At 48.5% G+C, this 16,067-nt stretch overlaps 1 protein-coding gene across 4 annotated transcripts in view; it reads right to left on the bottom strand.

Moving 5' to 3' along the window:
* Positions 1-16,067, bottom strand: part of MKNK1 (MAPK interacting serine/threonine kinase 1) — an 87,165-nt gene that overhangs the window by 47,532 nt on the left and 23,566 nt on the right. The window lies entirely within an intron of this gene.

Below are 16,067 nucleotides of genomic sequence, written 5' to 3'. Positions count from 1 at the left end.
CAACGCGATACGTCTGTGAACTACGGAGTTCACAGACGTATCGGCCGTACACACTGGCCGACGGACCCGCAATATATCGGCTGTTCACGAGAACGGCCGATATATTGGCCAGTGTGTACGGGAGAGCTATATGCTAATATTGTATGTACTTCAAAAACCTTTGCTAGAAATGGACATTTCATATATAGTGTGACAAGAACACTGGGATAGTGTTTGAGGGCAGGTATGTTTGTCCCAGGTTCTTGACTTACATGTTTTAGAAAATGAAAACTTCTAGGAAAATGCTTTTGTTTTGTTAGAACCTTTTCAGTTTGCTGGAAAAGCTGGATAAGGGCCCTGAGAGAGAGATAGGGCGAGTTCCAGACATTGGGCCCAGTTCGGATCTTTGGCCTCACAGAGGGCTAATCAGGGCTTTCAGCTGTGCAAGATCCGTATAGGGCTTCTAGCCTGATTAATGTGTGCAGACTGCCTGGGAAGACTGCAGGATCTCTGTGAGAGAAACACGCTTCCTGATACAAGTAAGCTATACAGTGTTTACTGGAGAACTCTGTGTTTTTGTTTAGAGACAGTTAGGAACATCTTGTGTTTAGTTAGTGCCGGACAGGCAAGGTATTTTCTTTTGGTGTTTGTTTTATTTTCTGTATAATAAAACTGGCTGTGGCCAGTTGCACCAGAAACTGGACTTGTGTGATCCTCAGCTGCTGCGTGCTGCCATTTACCCCAGGAAACGGCACCTTGTACCCTTACAGTGTTACAACTTGGTGGAGAATGCGAGCATGCCGTTCTGCGCATAAGTGAAAGCAGCAGCTTTATGAGGCCTGCAGAAAACGGTGGTTTATGCAGATACAGCCCAGTGTGAAGTTAGACTCGCCCTGAGGATTTGATATATGTCCTGGGTGAAAGCAGCTACAAAGCCGCCTGAAAAGTCTGTCGACATGGAGGAACTGCTCAAAGCCTTGCTACAAGCTACAGTGACTCAGCAGGAGGCAAACAGACAACAGCAGGTGGAAATGGAGTAAAATAGGAGACAGCAGCAGGTGGCTATTGACGAACTTTACAGGCAACAGCGTCAGGATAACAGAAGTGGTGCAGAGCCTTGCGGCCCGGATTGGAGATATGGCCATTAGTGCTCCGACCAGCTCTAGTTGCAGAAAATGACAGAGGCTGATGATGTGGAGGCCTACCTGACCACGTTTGAAAGGACTGCCGAGCGTGAGAACTGGCCGAAAGCACAGTGGGCCAGTCTGCTGGCACCTTTTCTGTCAGAAGAGCCCCAAAAAGCGTACTTTGATTTAAGCCCTGCTGAGGCTCGGGACTATGATAAACTAAAGACTGAGATCCTGACCCGCCTGGGAGTCACGCTGTCAGTACGAGCACAACAGGTGCACCGTTGGGTGTACGCCATGGAGAAGCCTCCTCGCTCCCAGATGCATGACCTTATTCAGCTAACAAAAAAATGGTTACAGCCATAGACATTAACTGGTCCGCAGATGGTTGAAAGAGTTGTCATGGACAGCTATTTGAGATCTTTGCCCGTGGTCCTGCACAAGTGGGTGAGCCATGGAAACACAGATACTGCTGACCAATTAGTGGACATGGTAGAGAGGTATTTGGCGGCAGAGGTACTACCAATGACCACCCAGCAACCCATAGATCCTCGATAGCGCCCTTCAGTAAAGACTGGTAAGACTGTTCTGTGGGAAAACATTGCTGGGCGGTTAAGAGAACGCAAGGCTGGAGAGACTAAACACTGGCCCTGGAGACAGGCCAATGGGGCTAAAACGGTCTATGCTGCCCAAACGGGTTGATAATCGTGTGGCTAAATGTTTTAGGTGTGGTATGCCAGGTCATGTTATTGCCAATTGCCCAGTCACGCAAGAACCCATGCAATGTGACGCTGCCTTTGAATGTCGCAGAATGTCTTTTTTTGCTAGGTTAGCCTGTACTGTGGTACCTTCACCTGAGCTGGAAAAACAAATGTGTGACGTGTTCTTAGAGGGTAACCGGGTAGAGGCCTTGCTAGATTCAGGAAGTTTAGTTACCCTCGTGAAAGCTGGGTTAGTGAACCCCTTAAAGGTCCAGCAAATACCTATTGGGGTAACTTGCATACATGGGGATACCCAACATTATGTCACTGCTGAAGTGAATATAGAAACTTGTTGTGGGTCAGAAATTGTTAAAGTAGGACTCGTCCCCACCTTGGTGCATGAGGCCATAATAGGGAGGGATTTTCCTCATTTTTGGAAACTGTGGGAATCACGGTTATCAACAGATGTGAGAAGTGAAGAGCCAGTTGATAATACCGGTGATTTTATGGATGCACGTGTGTCTTCAGAACTTTCTGACCCTTTGCTAGTTTGGCTGGGGAAGTGACAGATGGGGAGTCCAGTGAGGACCCTCTTGCTGGGAACAGAGACGTAGTAGTTAGAACTGAAAGCGTGCCTGACCTGGAGGTAAAGAAGGATCTGTTTGCGTCTGAACAGTTAAAGGATCCTACCTTAATAAAGGCTAGAGGGAATGTTAAGGTTGTTAATGGGGAACCTGTGGTTCCAGGTGACAGGGTTACGTATCCCCACATGGCCATCTGTAATGAGCTCTTGTACCACATTGTCAAAAGGGGTGAGGATGTGGTGGAACAGCTGGTAGTTCCCCAGCCTTATCGGCGAACGGTACTAGATTTAGCTCAGTCACGTTACAGCAGGACATTTAGGGGCAGAAACAAAAAACTGAAAGTTTTACAAAGGTTCTTTTGGCCAGGGGTTTATAAAGAAGTGTCTGAATATTGTTCTTCCTGTCCTGAATGCCAGTATCATGCCCCTAGACCCCATTTCAGGAGCCCACTAGTTCCCATGCCTATTATAGAGGTCCCGTTTGACAGAATAGCTATGGATCTCGTGGGGCCCTTGTTAAAGTCTGCTCGGGGCCATCAGTATATCCTGGTAATTATGGACTATGCCACTCGATATCCTGAGGCTGTCCCTTTACGCACTATCACAACCAAGGCGATAGCTAGGGAGCTGGTGCAGGTTTTTAGTAGAGTGGGAATACCAAAAGAAATTTTGACTGACCAAGGTACTCCATTTATGTCAAGGGTCATGAAAGAATTGTGCAAATTATTTAAGGTCACTCACCTCAGGACGTCCATCTACCATCCCCTGACGGGTTGGTGGAAAGGTTTAATAAAACATTAAAAAGTATGTTAAAAAAAAATAAGAATTTACTTACCGATAATTCTATTTCTCATAGTCCGTAGTGGATGCTGGGGACTCCGAAAGGACCATGGGGAATAGCGGCTCCGCAGGAGACTGGGCACAAAAGTAAAAGCTTTAGGACTACCTGGTGTGCACTGGCTCCTCCCCCCATGACCCTCCTCCAAGCCTCAGTTAGGATACTGTGCCCGGACGAGCGTACACAATAAGGAAGGATTTTGAATCCCGGGTAAGACTCATACCAGCCACACCAATCACACCGTACAACTTGTGATCTGAACCCAGTTAACAGCATGATAACAGAGGAGCCTCTGAAAAGATGGCTCACAACAATAATAACCCGATTTTTGTAACAATAATTATGTACAAGTATTGCAGACAGTCCGCACTTGGGATGGGCGCCCAGCATCCACTACGGACTATGAGAAATAGAATTATCGGTAAGTAAATTCTTATTTTCTCTGACGTCCTAGTGGATGCTGGGGACTCCGAAAGGACCATGGGGATTATACCAAAGCTCCCAAACGGGCGGGAGAGTGCGGATGACTCTGCAGCACCGAATGAGAGAACTCCAGGTCCTCCTCAGCCAGGGTATCAAATTTGTAGAATTTAGCAAACGTGTTTGCCCCTGACCAAGTAGCTGCTCGGCAAAGTTGTAAAGCCGAGATCCCTCGGGCAGCCGCCCAAGATGAGCCCACTTTCCTTGTGGAATGGGCTTTTACAGATTTTGGCTGTGGCAGGCCTGCCACAGAATGTGCAAGCTGAATTGTACTACAAATCCAACGAGCAATAGTCTGCTTAGAAGCAGGAGCACCCAGCTTGTTGGGTGCATACAGGATAAACAGCGAGTCAGATTTTCTGACTCCAGCCGTCCTGGAAACATATATTTTCAGGGCCCTGACTACGTCCAGTAACTTGGAATCCTCCAAGTCCCTAGTAGCCGCAGGCACCACAATAGGCTGGTTTAAGTGAAATGCTGAAACCACCTTCGGGAGAAATTGAGGACGAGTCCTCAATTCTGCCCTGTCCGTATGAAAAATTAGGTAAGGGCTTTTATAGGATAAAGCCGCCAATTCTGAAACATGCCTGGCTGAAGCCAGGGCTAACAGCATTACCACTTTCCATGTGAGATATTTTAAGTCCACAGTGGTGAGTGGTTCAAACCAGTGATTTTAGGAACCCCAAAACTACATTGAGATCCCAAGGTGCCACTGGAGGCACAAAAGGAGGCTGTATATGCAGTACTCCCTTGACAAACGTCTGAACTTCAGGAACTGAAGCTAGTTCTTTTTGGAAGAATATTGACAGGGCCGAAATTTGAACCTTAATGGACCCTAATTTTAGGCCCATAGACAGTCCTGTTTGCAGGAAATGCAGGAAACGACCCAGTTGAAATTCCTCTGTAGGGGCCTTCCTGGCCTCACACCACGCAACATATTTACGCCAAATACGGTGATAATGTTGCACAGTTACATCCTTCCTGGCTTTGATCAGGGTAGGGATGACTTCATCCGGAATGCCTTTTTCCTTCAGGATCCGGCGTTCAACCGCCATGCCGTCAAACGCAGCCGCGGTAAGTCTTGGAACAGACATGGTCCCTGCTGGAGCAGGTCCTTTCTTAGAGGTAGAGGCCACGGGTCTTCCGTGAGCATCTCTTGAAGTTCCGGGTACCAAGTCCTTCTTGGCCAATCCGGAGCTACGAGTATAGTCCTTACTCCTCTCCTTCTTATGATTCTCAGTACCTTGGGTATGAGAGGCAGAGGGGGGAACACATACACTGACTGGTACACCCACGGTGTTACCAGAGCGTCCACAGCTATTGCCTGAGGGTCCCTTGACCTGGCGCAATATCTGTCCAGTTTTTTGTTGAGGCGGGACGCCATCATGTCCACCTTTGGTTTTTCCCAACGGTTCACAATCATGTGGAAGACTTCTGGGTGAAGTCCCCACTCCCCCGGGTGGAGGTCGTGTCTGCTGAGGAAGTCTGCTTCCCAGTTGTCCACTCCCGGAATGAACACTGCTGACAGTGCTATCACATGATTTTCCGCCCAGCGAAGAATCCTTGCAACTTCCGTCATTGCCCTCCTGCTTCTTGTGCCGCCCTGTCTGTTTACGTGGGCGACTGCCGTGATGTTGTCCGACTGGATCAACACTGGCTGACCCTGAAGCAGAGGCCTTGCCTGACTTAGGGCATAGTAAATGGCCCTTAGTTCCAGGATATTTATGTGCAGTGACGTTTCCATGCTTGACCACAAGCCCTGGAAATTTCTTCCCTGTGTGACTGCTCCCCAGCCTCTTAGGCTGGCATCCGTGGTCACCAGGACCCAGTCCTGAATGCCGAATCTGCGGCCCTCTAGAAGATGAGTACTCTGTAACCACCACAGGAGAGACACCCTTGTCCATGGAGACAGGGTTATCCGCTGATGCATTTGAAGATGCGATCCGGACCATTTGTCCAGCAGATCCCACTGAAAAGTTCTCGCGTGGAATCTGCCGAATGGAATCGCTTCGTAAGAAGCCACCATTTTTCCCGGGACCCTAGTGCATTGATGCACTGACACTTGGCCTGGTTTTAGCAGGTTCCTGACTAGGTCGGATAACTCCCTGGCTTTCTCCTCCGGGAGAAACACCTTTTTCTGTACTGTGTCCAGAATCATCCCTAGGAACAGCAGACGTGTCGTCGGAATCAGCTGCGATTTTGGAATATTTAGAATCCATCCGTGCTGTCGTAGTACTACTTGAGATAGTGCTACTCCGACCTCTAACTGTTCTCTGGACCTTGCCCTTATCAGGAGATCGTCCAAGTAAGGGATAATTAAGACGCCTTTTCTTCGAAGAAGAATCATCATTTCGGCCATTACCTTGGTAAAGACCCGGGGTGCCGTGGACAATCCAAACGGCAGCGTCTGAAACTGATAGTGACAGTTCTGTACCACAAACCTGAGGTACCCTTGGTGAGAAGGGCAAATTGGGACATGGAGGTAAGCATCCTTGATGTCCAGAGACACCATATAGTCCCCTTCTTCCAGGTTCGCTATCACTGTTCTGAGTGATTCCATCTTGAATTTGAACCTTTGTATGTAAGTGTTCAAGGATTTCAGATTTAAAATAGGTCTCACCGAGCCGTCCGGCTTCGGTACCACAAACAGCGTGTATTAATACCCCTTTCCCTGTTGTAGGAGGGGTACCTTGATTATCACCTGCTGGGAATACAGCTTGTGAATGGCTTCCAATACTGCCTCCCTGTCGGGGGGAGACGTTGGTAAAGCAGACTTCAGGAACCGGCGAGGGGGAGACGTCTCGAATTCCAATTTGTACCCCTGAGATACTACCTGCAGGATCCAGGGGTCCACTTGCGAGTGAGCCCACTGCGCGCTGAAATTCTTGAGACGGGCCCCCACCGTGCCTGAGTCCGCTTGTAAGGCCCCAGCGTCATGCTGAGGACTTGGCAGAAGCGGGGGAGGGCTTCTGTTCGTGGGAAGAGGCTGTCTGCTGCAGTCTTTTTCCCCTTCCTCTGCCCCGGGGCAGATATGAGTGGCCTTTTGCCCGCTTGCCCTTATGGGGACGAAAGGACTGAGCCTGAAAAGACGGTGTCTTTTTCTGCTGAGAGGTGACCTGGGGTAAAAAGGTGGATTTCCCAGCCGTTGCCACCAGGTCCGATAGACCGACCCCAAATAACTCCTCCCCTTTATACGGCAATACTTCCATATGCCGTTTGGAATCCGCATCACCTGACCACTGTCGCGTCCATAACCCTCTTCTGGCAGAAATGGACAGCGCACTTACTCTTGATGCCAGAGTGCAAATATCCCTCTGTGCATCTCGCATATATAGAAATGCATCCTTTAAATGCTCTATAGTCAATAATATATTGTCCCTGTCCAGGGTATCAATATTTTCAGTCAGGGAATCCGACCAAGCCACCCCAGCACTGCACATCCAGGCTGAGGCGATTGCTGGTCGCAGTATAATACCAGTATGTGTGTATATACTTTTTAGGATATTTTCCAGCTTCCTATCAGCTGGTTCCTTGAGGGCGGCCGTATCAGGAGACGGTAACGCCACTTGTTTTGATAAGCGTGTGAGCGCCTTATCTACCCTAGGGGGTGTTTCCCAACGCGCCCTAACCTCTGGCGGGAAAGGGTATAATGCCAATAATTTAGAAATTAGCAGTTTTTTATCGGGGGAAACCCACGCTTCATCACACACCTCATTTAATTCATCTGATTCAGGAAAAACTACGGGTAGTTTTTTCACACCCCACATAATACCCTTTTTTGTGGTACTTGTAGTATCAGAAATGTTCAAAACCTCCTTCATTGCCGTGATCATGTAACGTGTGGCCCTACTGGAAAATACGTTTGTTTCCTCACCGTCGACACTGGAGTCAGTGTCCGTGTCTACCATCTGAGGTAACGGGCGCTTTAGAGCCCCTGACGGTGTTTGAGACGCCTGTACAGGTATTAACTGATTTGCCGGCTGTCTCATGTCGTCAACAGTCTTTTGTAAAGTGCTGACACTATCACGTAATTCCTTCCATAAGACCATCCAGTCAGGTGTCGACTCCCTAGGGGGTGACATCACTAATACAGGCAATTGCTCCGCCTCCACACCATTTTCCTCCTCATACATGTCGACACAACGTACCGACACACAGCACACACACAGGGAATGCTCTGATAGAGGACAGGACCCCACTAGCCCTTTGGGGAGACAGAGGGAGAGTTTGCCAGCACACACCAGAGCGCTATATATATATATATATATACAGGGATAACCTTATATAAGTGTTTCTCCCTGATATAGCTGCTGTATATATTTATCTGCCAAATTAGTGCCCCCCCTCTTGTTTTACCCTGTTTCTGTAGTGCAGGACTGCAGGGGAGAGTCAGGGAGCTTTCCTCCAACGGAGCTGTGAGGAAAAAATGGCGCCAGTGTGCTGAGGAGATAGGCTCCGCCCCCTTCTCGGCAACCTTTCTCCCGCTTTTTTATGGAAAAATTGGCAGGGGTTAAATGCATCCATATAGCCCAGGAGCTATATGTGATGTATTTTTTGCCATATAAGGTGTTTTTATTGCGTCTCAGGGCGCCCCCCCCCAGCGCCCTGCACCCTCAGTGACCAGAGTGTGAAGTGTGCTGAGAGCAATGGCGCACAGCTGCGGTGCTGTGCGCTACCTTATTGAAGACAGGATGTCTTCTGCCGCCGATTTTCCGGACCTCTTCAGTCTTCTGGCTCTGTAAGAGGGCCGGCGGCGCGGCTCTGGGACCCATCCATGGCTGGGCCTGTGATCGTCCCTCTGGAGCTAATGTCCAGTAGCCTAAGAAGCCCAATCCACTCTGCACGCAGGTGAGTTCGCTTCTTCTCCCCTTAGTCCCTCGGTGCAGTGAGCCTGTTGCCAGCAGGTCTCACTGAAAATAAAAAACCTACTTTAAACTTTTACTCTAAGCAGCTCAGGAGAGCCCCTTAGTATGCACCCTTTTCGTTCGGGCACAAAAATCTAACTGAGGCTTGGAGGAGGGTCATGGGGGGAGGAGCCAGTGCACACCAGGTAGTCCTAAAGCTTTTACTTTTGTGCCCAGTCTCCTCCGGAGCCGCTATTCCCCATGGTCCTTTCGGAGTCCCCAGCATCCACTAGGACGTCAGAGAAAGGTTGTTGATAGAAATGGGAAAAACTAGGATTGTTTGTTGCCCTACTTGTTAATGGCCATCAGAGAAGTTCCTCAGTCCTCTACGGCAGCCAACCTGTGGCTCTTGAGTCGCATGCGGCTCTTTCTTTATTCAAATGTGGCTCCCAACACTCAAAGTCACGTGACAACAACAGATCCTTAAACTGGTGCACTCCAGCCAGAAACGCAGCAGCACTAAGGGAACTGAAAACTGAGGGAGCCAGATACTGGGCTGTAGTGACATATGAGTGTGGGCTGGAATGACACAAGGTGGAGCTGGCTGAAGTGACAAAGGAGGATCCTGACAGGAGAGACACAATGGGGGACCTGACTGGAATGACACAGGAGGGTGCTGGCTGGAGTGAAACAGGAGGGTGCTGCCAGGAGTGACACAATGGGAAGCTGGCTGGAGTGACATAGAAGGGTGCTAGCAGGAGTGACACAGGAGGGTACCTGCAGGAGTGACACATGGGGGAGCTGCCTGGAGTGACACATTGACACATGTGGGTGCTGGCTGGAGTGACACAGCAGAGTGCTGGCTGGAGTGACACAGCAGGGTGCTGGCTGGAGTGACACAGCAGGGTGCTGGCTGGAGTGACACAGCAGGGTGCTGGCTGGAGTGACACAGCAGGGTGCTGGCTGGAGTGACACATGGGGGAGCTGAAGTGTATTATGTGAATATGACTTTTTCAATATACAGTATTTTATGTGGATCTGGCTTTTTCAATTATTTTATCTGGAAGTGGCTTTTTCAATGTATTTTACACTAGGGGTGTGCCCTAGCAGGCACAAGACCACATCCAATTTTTGCACGCGTGCCTTCAGCTCGATGTCGGCTCTTTCACATACCTAACAAAAAATTTTTGGCTCTTTGTCTCTGACTGGTTGGCCACCCCTGCTCTACGGGGTTTTCTCCATTTGATTTGATGTATGGTAGAAACCCCAGAGGGCTGTTGGACATTGCCAAAGAGACGTGGGAAGGACAGCCCACTCCTTATAGAAGTGTTATTGAACATGTAACACAAATGCAGGATAGGATTGCAGCCGTGGTACCTATTGTCAGAGAGCACATGGAACAGGCCCAAAGTACACAGAGGGTATATAACCGGAATGCCAAGATACAGGAATTTGCTCCTGGAGATAGAGTTCTTGTTTTGGTATCCGCTGTGGAAAGCAAATTCCTAGCTAAATGGCAGGGTCCATTTGAGATTAGGGAAAAAGTGAATGCAACAAATCTACCATGTTAACTTAATCAAACCCTGGAAAGATAGGTTGTCTCTGTCAGCGGAGTCTTGCCCTTCGGTGTCTTCACCTCGGTTGCTTCCAGCAGTAAAGGTGTCAGAGACTGCCGTGATGTTGTCCGACTGGATCAACACCGGTCTTCCTTGAAGCAGAGGTTCCGCCTGGCTTAGAGCATTGTAGATTGCTCTTAGTTCCAGAATGCTTATGTGAAGAGACTTTTTCAGGCTCGACCACACTCCCTGGAAATTTCTTCCCTGTGTGACTGCTCCCCAGCCTCTCAGGCTGGCATCCGTGGTCACCAGGATCCAATCCTGTATGCCGAATCTGCGGCCCTCCAATAGATGAGCCTCCTGCAACCACCACAGAAGGGATACCCTTGTCCTCGGCGACAGGGTTATCCGCAGGTGCATCTGAAGATGCGACCCTGACCATTTGTCCAACAGATCCCTTTGCATGGAATCTGCCGAAAGGGATTGCTTCGTAAGAAGCTACCATTTTTTCCCAGGACTCTTGTGCATTGATGTACAGACACCTTTCCTGGTTTTAGGAGGTTCCTGACCAGGTCAGATAACTCCTTGGCTTTTTCTTCGGGAAGAAAAACCTTTTTCTGAACTGTGTCCAGAATCATCCCCAGGAACAGCAGACGAGTTGTCGGCATTAATTGGGATTTTGGAATATTCAGAATCCATCCGTGCTGCTTTAGCACCTCTTGAGATAGTGCTAAACCCATCTCTAGCTGTTCTCTGGACCTTGCCCTTATTAGGAGATCGTCCAAGTATGGGATAATTAATACGCCTTTTCTTCGAAGAAGAAATATTATCTCGGCCATTACCTTTGTAAAGACCCGAGGTGCCGTGGACAAACCAAACGGCAGCGTCTGAAACTGATAGTGACAGTTTTGTACAACGAACCTGAGGTACCCCTGGTGTGAGGGGTAATTGGAACGTGGAGATACGCATCCTTGATGTCCAAGGATACCATAAAGTCCCCTTCTTCCAGGTTCGCTATCACTGCTCTGAGTGACTCCATCTTGAACTTGAACTTCTTTATGTATAGGTTCAAGGACTTCAGATTTAGAATAGGCCTTACCGAGCCATCCGGCTTCGGTACCACAAATAGAGTGGAATAATACCCCTTCCCTTGTTGTAGAAGAGGTACCTTGACTATCACCTGCTGAGAATACAGCTTGTGAATGGCTTCCAAAACCGTCTCCCTTTCTGAGGGGGACGTTGGTAAAGCAGACTTCAGGAAACGGCGAGGTGGCTCTGTCTCTAATTTCAACCTGTACCCCTGAGATATTATCTGCAGGATCCAGGGATTTACCTGCGAGTGAGCCCACTGCGCGCTGTAATTTTTGAGACGACCGCCTACCGCCCCCGAGTCCGCTTGCGAAGCCCCAGCGTCATGCTGAGGCTTTTGTAGAAGCCGGGGAGGGCTTCTGTTCCTGGGAAGGAGCTGCCTGTTGCTGTCTCTTCCCTCGTCCTCTGCCTCGTGGCAGATATGAATAGCCCTTTGCTCTCTTATTTTTAAAGGAACGAAAGGGCTGCGGTTGAAAGGTCGGTGCCTTTTTCTGTTGGGGAGTGACTTGAGGTAGAAAGGTGGATTTCCCGGCCGTAGCCGTGGCCACCAAATCCGATAGACCGACCTCAAATAACTCCTCTACGCATCGCCTGTCCACTGTCGTGTCCATAAAGCTCTTCTGGCCGAAATGGACATAGCACTTACCCGTGATGCCAGTGTGCAGATATCTCTCTGTGCATCACGCATATAAAGAAATGCATCCTTTATTTGTTCTAACGACAGTAAAATATTGTCCCTGTCCAGGGTATCAATATTTTTGATCAGGGACTCTGACCAAACTACCCCAGCACTGCACATCCAGGCAGTCGCAATAGCTGGTCGTAGTATAACACCTGCATGTGTGTATATACCTTTTTGGATATTTTCCATCCTCCTATCTGATGGATCTTTAAGTGCGTCCGTCTCAGGAGAGGGTAACGCCACTTGTTTTGATAAGCGTGTTAGCGCTTTGTCCACCCTAGGAGGTGTTTCCCAGCGCTCCCTAACCTCTGGCGGGAAAGGGTATAAAGCCAATAACTTCTTTGAAATTAGCAGTTTTTTATCGGGGCACCCCACGCTTCATCACACACGTCATTTAATTCTTCTGATTCGGTAAAAACTACTGGTAGTTTTTTCACACCCCACATAATACCCTGTTTAGTGGTACCTGTAGTATCAGCTAAATGTAACATCTCCTTTATTGCCAAAATCATATAACGTGTGGCCCTACTGGAAAATACGGTTGATTCGTCACCTTCACCACCGGAATCAGTGCCTGTGTCTGGGTCTGTGTCGACCGACTGAGGCAAGGGACGTTTTACAGCCCCTGACGGTGTTTGAGGCGCCTGGACAGACACTAATTGAGTGTCCGGCCGCCTCATGTCGGCAAACGACTGCTTAAGCGAGTTGACGCTATCCCGTAATTCCACAAATAAAGGCATCCATTCTGGTGTCGACCCCCTAGGAGGTGACATCCTCATATTTGGCAATTGCTCCGCCTCCACACCAATAACGTCCTCATACATGTCGACACACACGTACCGACACACAGCAGACACACAGGGAATGCTCTATACGAAGACAGGACCCACTAGCCCTTTGGGGAGACAGAGGGAGAGTCTGCCAGCACACACCAAAAAGCGCTATATATGACAGGGATAGCCTTATGATTAAGTGCTCCCTTATAGCTGCTTTTATATTAATATATTGCCATTTATTCTGCCCCCCCTCTCTGTTATACCCTGTTTCTGTAGTGCAGTGCAGGGGAGAGACCTGGGAGCCTTCCTGACCAGCGGAGCTGTGACAGAAAATGGCGCCGTGTGCTGAGGAGATAGGCCCCGCCCCTTTTTCGGCGGGCTCGTCTCCCGCTATTTAGTACATTTAGGCAGGGGTAAATATCTCCATATAGCCTCTGGGGCTATATGTGAGGTATTTTTAGCCTTTTTAAAGGTTTTCATTTGCCTCCCAGGGCGCCCCCCCCCAGCGCCCTGCACCCTCAGTGACTGCCGTGTGAAGTGTGCTGAGAGGAAAATGGCGCACAGCTGCAGTGCTGTGCGCTACCTTAAGAAGACTGCAGGAGTCTTCAGCCGCCGATTCTGGACCTCTTCTTGCTTCAGCATCTGTGAGGGGGCCGGCGGCGTGGCTCCGGTGACCATCCAGGCTGTACCTGTGATCGTCCCTCTGGAGCTTCATGTCCAGTAGCCAAGAAGCCAATCCATCCTGCACGCAGGTGAGTTCACTTCTTCTCCCCTCTGTCCCTCGTTGCAGTGATCCTGTTGCCAGCAGGAATCACTGTAAAATAAAAAACCTAAGCTAAACTCTCTAAGCAGCTCTTTATGAGAGCCACCTAGAATTGCACCCTTCTCGGCCGGGCACAAAAATCTAACTGGAGTCTGGAGGAGGGTCATAGGGGGAGGAGCCAGTACACACCACCTGACCTGCAAAAGCTTTACTTTTGTGCCCTGTCTCCTGCGGAGCCGCTATTCCCCATGGTCCTTTCAGGAACCCCAGCATCCACTTAGGACGATAGAGAAATAGGGAGATATTTTCAGAGCTGCCTGGCCGAACGACCATAATAAAACATGACATTGTCACAGAACCAGGGGTCAGGGTCCATTTAAAGCCATATAGGATTCCTGAAGCTCAGCGAGAAGCTGTTTCTAAAGAAGTTAAAACCATGTTAGAACTTGGAGTCATAGAGGAATCTAACAGTGAGTGGTCCAGTCCTATAGTTCTCATCCCGAAGCCAGACGGTAGCATACGCTTCTGTAATGAATTTCGTAAGTTAAATGAGGTGTCCAAGTTTGACGCATACCCCATGCCCCATGTGGATGAGCTTATAGAAAGGCTGGGAACAGCCAGGTTTCTCACCACGTTGGACCTGACCAAAGGTTACTGGCAAATACCTTTATCTGATAGCGCAAAAGAAAAAACAGCCTTTTCGGTTCCGGAGGGGCTGTACCAGTATAAGATGTTACCCTTTGGGTTGCATGGGGCTCCAGCAACCTTTCAACAGGCGATGGATAAAATTTTGAGGCCCCATAGAAAATATGCAGCTGCCTATTTGGATGATGTGGTAATTCACAGTACAGACTGGGGGTCCCATTTGGTTAAAGTACAAGCAGTACTGGACTCAGAGAGGCAGGGTTAACTGCTAACCCAAAGAAGTGCTGCCTCGCAATGGAGGAGGTCAAATACTTGGGCTTCACCATAGGCAGAGGTCTGATTAGGCCCCAATTGAATAAAATTGATGCTATTCAAAACTGGCCTCGTCCAGTGAATAAAAAACAGGTAAGGGCTTTTTTGGGAATAACTGGGTACTATAGACTGTTTATTCCCAATTTTGCGACCACAGCAGTGCCGTTGTCAGACCTTACCAAAGGGAAGCAGTCAAATATGGTGAAATGGAACCTTGATCCAGAAAAAGCGTTCCAAGCGTTAAAAGTGGCTTTGTGTTCACAACCTGTATTGATAACACCAGATTTTTCAAAAGAATTTGTGGTACAGACAGATGCCTCAGGAGGTAGGTATAGGCGCTGTGCTGTCCCAAACTAGAGATGGGGACGAACACCCTATCATTTATTTGAGTAGGAAACTCAATGAGCATGAAAAAAGGTATGCCATTGTGGAAAAGGAGGCTTTGGCCATTAAGTGGGCACTAGATACCTTGAGATATTACCTCTTGGGTAGACAATTCAGACTAGTGACAGATCATGCCCCTTTAAAATGGATGTATGTAAATAGAGGCAAGAATGCTCATGTAACTAGATGGTTTCTAGCATTGCAGGATTTTAAGTTTACTGTCGAACATAGACCGGGTACACAATTGGTCAACGCAGATGCATTGTCCCGCATCTTCTGTTTGGGGGCTACAAGTGTTCCGGCCCCTAGGTCGAAACAGGGGAGGGGGATATGTGACAAGAACACTGGGATAGTGTTTGAGGGCAGGTATGTTTGTCATAGGTTCTTGTCTTACATGTTTTAGAAAATGAAAACTTTTAGGAAAATGCTTTTTTTTTGTTAGAACCTTTAGAGTTTGCTGGGAAAGCTGGATAAGGGCCCTGAGAGAGATATAGGGCGAGTTCCAGACATTGGGCCCAGTTCGGATCTTTGGCCTCACAGAGGGCTAATCAGGGCTTTCAGCTGTGCAAGAGCCGTATAGGGCTTCTAGCCTGATTAATGTGTGCAGACTGCCTGGGAAGACTGCAGGATCTCTGTGAGAGAAACACGCTTCCTGATACAAGTAAGCTATACAGTGTTTACTGGAGAACTCTGTGTTTTTGTTTAGAGACAGTTAGGAACATCTTGTGTTTAGTTAGTGCCGGACAGGCAAGGTATTTTCTTTTGGTGTTTGTTTTATTTTCTGTATAATAAAACTGGCTGTGGCCAGTTGCACCAGAAACTGGACTTGTGTGATTCCTCAGCTGCTGCGTGCTGCCATTTACCCCAGGAAACGGCACCTTGTACCCTTACAGTGTTACAACTGAAAATAAAAAAAGAACAGATAAACAGTAAGCAGCCCTGAAGTGTACCCTAACATCCACCATTACTGTAACGACCCCTCTCCTACACAACAATAGCACAATAGAATGACAATTATGACAATTCCTGAAACTCAGATAGAAACAGCCAGTGATAGACCTGTGTCCTCTGCTGGGTAGCGTCTAGTTCTGCTACTTCCCCCTTCTAAGGCTCAGGCTGTGTGACCACATCAGCAAACATCTTCAGATAGGTTATGCCGTGGAGGTACAGACTGTGCATGAACACCATGGGAGGCGGGCTGCTAAATATTCTAGTTGAGTAGGGAATCAAAACTTGTCTGTATCAGACGTCTTCTACACATAAACCCGCATTGCATATACCTTACAAGTGTATCCCTTTGGAACGATA

This window comes from Pseudophryne corroboree, chromosome 9 (genome assembly GCF_028390025.1).
Source record: "Pseudophryne corroboree isolate aPseCor3 chromosome 9, aPseCor3.hap2, whole genome shotgun sequence".
Lineage (NCBI taxonomy): Eukaryota > Metazoa > Chordata > Amphibia > Anura > Myobatrachidae > Pseudophryne > Pseudophryne corroboree.
Note: the sequence above shows the minus strand (reverse complement) of the source record. Positions and strands in the feature narration are given on the sequence as shown.